This window comes from Arachis ipaensis, chromosome B9 (assembly GCF_059453495.1).
Source record: "Arachis ipaensis isolate K30076 ecotype BB chromosome B9, ASM5945349v1, whole genome shotgun sequence".
Classification (NCBI taxonomy): domain Eukaryota; kingdom Viridiplantae; phylum Streptophyta; class Magnoliopsida; order Fabales; family Fabaceae; genus Arachis; species Arachis ipaensis.
The window spans coordinates 69,386,566-69,393,656 of NC_142444.1; the positions used below are offsets into that span (position 1 = coordinate 69,386,566).

The following is a 7,091-nucleotide window of genomic DNA, read 5'->3' on the forward strand; positions in this document are numbered from 1 at the left end:
TTCTTGTTTGAGCACTCTTTTATTTTCTTGCTTTGGATCTTGGGTGGAGAATTGAAGAAATTCTGTTTCAATCTCACCTTGAGATCTCTTGTTTTAATTTTCTGCATAATTGAATTTAAATTTCCATTTACTGCTTCTTCTTCTACAATTTCTGCAATTCACTTTTCTTCATTTCTCTTGCAATTGTTCTTATTGGATCAAGGAAGGATTTGAGATCTAGAATTGTTATCTAGTCTCCTCCACTCCTGAGATCTTCAACCTCTTTTACTTTGCTGCAAATTAAGCACTGCTTTCCTGCTTTTAAATTCTTCAAGTCATTTTACTTTTCTGTTAAGATCCACTTCATTGCACTTAGATTTTCTCTTTTATGTTTAATGCAAATTTAGTTGTTCTTGTTCAGATTCTGCAATCCCAATTCCTAATTCCTTTTATGATTCAAGCAATTTACATTTCTTGCACTTTAAGCTTCAGCCATTTATATTTCTTGCAATTTAAGTTTATGCAATTTATATTACTTGTAATTTAAGAATCTGCTTCTTTACTTTCCTGCTCTTTAATTTACTGCACTTTACCCCTCTCCCTTTATATTTCAAGCAATTTAGACTTCTGCAAAGCACAAATCACTCAACCAAACTTGATTCGCTTGACTAAATCAACCACTAAACAAAAATTGCTCAATCCTTCAATCCTTGTGGGATTGACCTCACTCATGTGAGTTTTTATTACTTGATACGACCCGGTATACTTGCCGGTTATACGTAAAAGGAATTTTTCGCGTATCAAGTTTTTGGCGCCGTTGCCGGGGATTGATTAGATTGACAATGATTAAGTGAAGTGGAGATCTAGATTAAGCACTTTTTCTTTGTTTTTATTTTCTGCTTCTTTAATTTTTGACTAACCCACTAACTGTTTGAATTTTTGCTTAGGCCAATTAACATTTCACTTCAGCCATGGATTGAAGTGTTATTGCTTTCTGGTGTGTGATTTTTTTGCTTTGGTTGTATGTCAGGTACAAGGAGAATTACACCCACTTTTTGTGAACAAGACGAAAGAACGCTCAGAAGATTAAGAAGAACCGAAAGAGGGAAAAATATTGTTGGAGAAGAGGAGTCAGAAGAAGAATTCCAAGATATGGAGGAACACTTAACAAATCCACCAAATGGAACAGAAGGAGCAGCCAATAACAACAATAATCCACCACAGAGAAGAGTTTTGGCTTCCTACATATGTGCAGATCCTAGACATTGTGGGAGTAGCATTCTTACCCCAAATGTTAATGCAAATAACTTTGAACTAAAGCCACAACTCATCACCTTGGTTCAAAACAATTGTTCTTATGGAGGAGGACCACTTGAAGACCCTAACCAACACTTGTCCACCTTCTTGAGGATTTGTGACACTGTCAAAACCAATGGTGTACACCCTGACAGTTACAAGCTACTGCTATTTCTATTTTCTCTCAGAGACAAAGCCACTCAATGGTTGGAATCCTTTCCAAGGGATAGCATCAACAATTGGGATGATCTAGTAACCAAGTTCCTTGCTAAGTTTTACCCACCTCAAAGAGTTAGTAGATTGAAGACTGAAGTGCAAACATTCACACAAATGGATGCTGAACCCTTGTATGAGGCATGGGAACGATATAAAGCTCTAATCAGAAAGTGTCCATCGGGAATGTTCAGTGAGTGGGACAGATTGCAGAATTTCTATGAAGGCTTGACACTGAAATCTCAAGAGGCTTTGGATTATTCAGCAGGAGGCTCTTTACAACTAATAAAAACGGCAGAGGAAGCCCAAAATCTCATTGATATGGTGGCCAACAATCAATATTTCTTTGCTCACCAAAGGCAACGCCAACCATCACAAAGGAAAGGAGTGATGGAGTTGGAAGGAGTGGACTCAATCCTAGCTCAAAACAAAATGATGCAGCAGCAAATTCAACAACAATTTGAGCAAATGGCCAAGAGGATTGATAGCCTTCAAGTTGCAGCAGTCAACACAAGCCAACCATCATCCACATGGGGGCAAAATGAAGAAACTCAAGAGGAGCAGCAGCAAGAACAAGTCCAGTACATGCACAACCAAAATTCTGGGCCAAATGAAGTCTATGGTGATACTTACAACCCTTCATGGAAGAACCATCCCAACCTCAGATGGGGAGACAACCATAATCAAATTCAGCAGCCATGCCAGAGAAACTCAAACCAGAACAATTGGAAAAATACAAACCAAAATAACCAACAGAATAATAGCCAAACCACTTACAGAAAACCACAAAACACTTACCCCAATTCTAACCATCATCCATCCAATAACCAAGCCTCAAACCAAAACACTTATCCTCAAACCTCCACACCTCACAATCAACCAATTTCACAAGACTCTCAGAGGCTTAACAACTTGGAGCTCTTGATGGAAAAGATGATGAAGAATCAAGAGATGACATTGAGGAATCAGGAAGCCTCCATGAAAAATATGGAAAGGCAAATCGGACAACTCTCCAAGCAAATCACCATTGAGAGGCCATCAAGCTCACTACCTAGTGACACTATCCCCAATCCAAAAGAGGAGTGCAAGGCAATACAACTAAGGAGTGGCAAGACCCTGGTGAAAAATGAAGAAGCAACCAAGAAACTAAAGGAAAGTGACAAGAAATAAGCTGAGGAAGAAAAGGCCAATGATGAGAATGCAACAGCAAGCAAGCATGCCTCAGAGGAGCTCAAAGATAAGGAAGACCGGCCACAAAAATCAAGAGAAGGAAAGGAAGCAATAAGAGAGCCAATCAAGGAACAAAGGCAGGGAGTGAACTTCACACCACCTTTACCATATCCTCAAAGGTTCAACAAGGAGACTAAGGACCAACACTTTCCAAAATTTCTTGAAGTCTTCAAGAAGTTGGAGATCAATATTCCCTTAGCCGAAGCACTTGAGAAAATGCCCATGTATGCTAAGTTCTTGAAAGAACTTATCAACAAGAAGAGGAGTTGGCAAGAAAAGGAGACTGTGCTTCTCACTGAAGAGTGCAGTGCACTCATCAGAAAAGGACTCCCTCCCAAGTTGGAAGACCCTGGAAGTTTCTTCCTACCTTGCACCATTGGAAATCTACTTATCAACAAGGGGATGTGTGACTTAGGAGCAAGCATAAATTTAATACCATCATCCTTAGTGAAAAAGCTTGGCATAGGGAAGGTGAAACCAATACAGATGTCCTTAGAATTGGTGGACCAGTCAATAGTATATCCCAAGGGAGTGATTGAGAACCTTTTAGTTAAGGTTGACAAGTTCATTTTTCCTGCGGACTTTGTAATACTGAACACTGAAGAAGAAGAAAACAATTCAATCATCTTGGGAAGGCCATTTTTGGCCACTGCTAGAGCCATCATAGATGTAGAGCAGGGAGAACTAACTCTCAGGATGCATGAGGATAGCATTATCCTGAAAGTGTTTCCAGAACCACAAATTATTGAAGAAGGAAGCAAGAAAGTCAGTGACTGTTCTCCAAGGCAGACAACCAACAACACATGGGAACAGAGAAATGAGCATGTGCAAGAAGAAGAAGAAATTCAAGAAGGAATCAGGATGATAAACAAGAAGGAAGATACCACAGCTAAGGCTGCTGTCAAGGAAGAAAGGTTAACAAGAAAAAGGAAGAAAAACAAGAAGAAGGCTCACAAAGGGTGGAAGAAAAAAAAAATTCCAACTGAAGGACTCTCCAAAGGTGACAAGGTGCAACTAATATATCAGCAGCTGGGAACTGAGGATCATTACACTGTTAACCAAGTACTCTCTCTTGAGCATGTGGAAATTGAGCACCAAGGGACAAAGAAGAAGCTCACAGTCAGAGGGGACAAGCTGAGGCACTACAGTCATCAACCACCATAAAAGAAGGGTTCGATGTCAAGCTAGTGACAATAAAAGAGCGCTTGTTGGGAGGCAACCCAACCAGAGGTAACTGTCCTTTCACATCTTTTTCAATAAAAAGGTTAATTAGTTTTGTCTATATTGCAAGAAGCTAAGTTTGGTGTTACACACCAAAATAATCTAAGAGAGAATGAAGAATTCTAAGTTTGGTGTTCCACCAAAATTCAATTGTAAAATACATTCTCACCTTCTGCTTAGTGCCAGCTTCAAGCAGTTAGATAAACTAATTAACTATGTTGTTAATTTCTTGGTTTTCATTTTTGTCATTTTTGAAAAAGAAAAAGAGTCTCACACATGGTCAATATGATGCATGAGAACTATCGGCAAGGCACTAAGTTTGGTGTTCACACACTAAAGTAAGTTCAAAGCCCACAAATAAAGCTTGGCATACTAACCAGATACTTTAATGGTTTAAGAAGCAAGCCACTTCTGAAAGATTATGCAGGAAAATAGTCAACAAATTAAAGAACACTTGCACTATGACTCAGAAGGAGCAAACAGAAGGAAGAAAGAAAAGCAGCAATCCAACAGGTCATATTTATACTTGATCATTGATTGTGCAATGAATTAATTCAGGGACTCCTTTATGTCTGGCTGAAATGATTATTTAGTTGCAAGTGGAAGTACATGTTGAAAAAGAAAGCTATCTGCATAATTTTTGCTTGAAAGTTATCTGCCTAGTAATTGTCATCATTCATCAACTTGAATACTTTGTTTTGTTTTCCCTGGCTGTTTGAATAAAAGAGAGATGTTTGGTTTAGAAAAGTAATTGTTCAATGTCACAGAAGTTAGAATGAAAGTTAGTGGTGGTGTGTGTTTGAATTAATTGTTAGCTCATAAAATAAAAGCTGCAAAATGACATGTTTCTTAAAGCCTAAGCTAGTTTGCTGCTATGATGTCTCAATCAATGAAAGTACCTTGAAAGTAAACCAAAATAGAAGAAGAAAAAGAAAGAAGAAAAGCCAAAAGTTGGCAAAGAAAAAAAAACAATAAGGCTAGACACCAATAGCTTGGACCCTAGGACATATGCCTGTGGTGTTTGTGTACTAGGATATGCTTGGACAAGTAAGTTCTAAGGAGTATTTTGAAACTTGGCAACTTAGATCAACTGATTTGGGATTGCCAACTGAAAGTCCACAATAAAGAGCAACCTAGCTACAAAACATTTAGTGATCCAAAGAGATGCTGGGCATCAATGATCCTAGGAAGAACAAAGTGAGCCATGTGTCTGTGGTGAAGAAATGTTGAGTAAAATAAGGCCAAAGGCCACTGCAACATTTGACACCAAGCCTTCAATAAGAAATAAGTTATGTAATGTAAAAGAAAGAAGAAAAGCTGACAAGGGAAATGAGCAAAAAAGTGAGGATTCATAGCAGCAACCTTAGTGAACCCTTAAAGGAACATTGTTTGTTTTGACAGCAAGTAATAAATGAGCTACTTTTGATCTGCATAAAGCCCCATAGACCAAGTTCAACTATCTGCCTAATAAGAACATATATACTTATCTATTTCATTCTATCTTCTCTTATGTTTGATGCTTGCTTGGGGACACGCAAGTTTTAAGTTTGGTGTTGTGATGACAAGTCATATTGACCCAGTTTTACTAGCCTTTTTCTTTATTTTTATTTAGTTTTATACACTTTCTTGCATCCTAAGAAATCAATTTGGAATGAAAATGCACAACTTCTTTGAATCAAACAACCACCATGAAATTGATGCTAAATCATGAGGTTTAAGCTAAATTTAATTGATTTTTAATGATTTATAAGCCTTGTGAATTTGGTGATACTTTGATTGGTTGTTTTGGTTATTTGTAGGTGAAGAAAAGAAGAAAAGAAGAAAAGCGTGGCCTAAGAAGCGTGGTTCAAGGAAGAAGAAGTGTGGCCAAAGAAAGGAGGAAGTGTGGTGCAACAAACCATGAAGCTCACTCCAAGAGCACCAAGCTCACTAAATGAGCGCTACACTCACTCCCAAGGGACCAAGGCACAAAGCTCAGCTCACTTTGTGAGCTGAGCACAACATGAGGCCAAGAAACAAGGAAAGAAGAACCAAGCTCAGCTCACAAAGTGAGCATTATCGAGAGCACTAAGGAAATAATTCAAGGAAAATGATTTGCAAATGCATGCTCCAAGACTTGAACCCATGACCCAAGGGAAGAGGGGAGGCGCTACTCACATGGAAAAATAAGCCAAAATAGGCCAAATGCACTCCCCAAGGATCGAACCCCACACCTTGAGGAAGCAAAGGAAGCAAGGCAAACAAGAAAAAGGGTAGCGCATGCTTCCCATGGGTTTCGAACCAAGGACCCTTCCTTGGATGCACCAAAGCTCAGCTCACAAAGTGACCTGAGCGCTACTCCTTGATGCAAGGAAGCAATTTGACACGGCCAGGGAGTGGGGCACACAACAAATTGACAAGGCCCATGGTGCATCACACAACAAATTTGACACGGCCAGGGAAGGAGTGGAGCGCGCATGACACGGTCCAAGGGGCAGCACAACAAATTGGCACTAAGGCACCAATGCTCAGCTCACAAAAGCTCTCCCTTGATGCACCCCAAGACAGCAGCATGCTACTAATGCTTCCCCACACTAAGTGTCAAAGCTCAGCTCACTTTGTGAGCTGAGCACTCCCTTGGAAGCATATTACCCATGGGCTGAAAATTCAACCAAAATTCCAATTTAATTCAAATCTTCACCAAATCAAAAGCCCATCCAAATTCCAATATCCAAGAATAGAAAGTGTATAAATAAGAGTTAGTTTGATGTAATTAGGGAGCTGAATTTTATTTTGAATTTTTCTTTGAACTTTCATTTTCATTTTGAGCTTTGGTTTTTGAGTTTAGATTTCAGAGAACTTGGAAGAAGAATTGATCTCTCTTCTTCTTGGTTCTTGTTTGAGCACTCTTTTATTTTCTTGCTTTGGATCTTGGGTGGAGAATTGAAGAAATTCTGTTTCAATCTCACCTTGAGATCTCTTGTTTTAATTTTTTGCATAATTGAATTTAAATTTCCATTTACTGCTTCTTCTTCTACAATTTCTACAATTCACTTTTCTTCATTTCTCTTGCAATTGTTCTTGTTGGATCAAGGAAGGATTTGAGATCTAGAATTGTTATCTAGTCTCTTCCACTCCTGAGATCTTCAACCTCTTTTACTTTGCAGCAAATT

The 7,091-nt window shown here is 38.8% G+C and overlaps 1 pseudogene; it reads left to right on the top strand.

The window, feature by feature from the left end:
• The first annotated feature begins 1,674 nt into the window (after positions 1-1,674).
• LOC148544988 (uncharacterized) lies at positions 1,675-3,882 on the top strand (annotated as a pseudogene).
• The last annotated feature ends 3,209 nt before the right edge of the window (positions 3,883-7,091 follow it).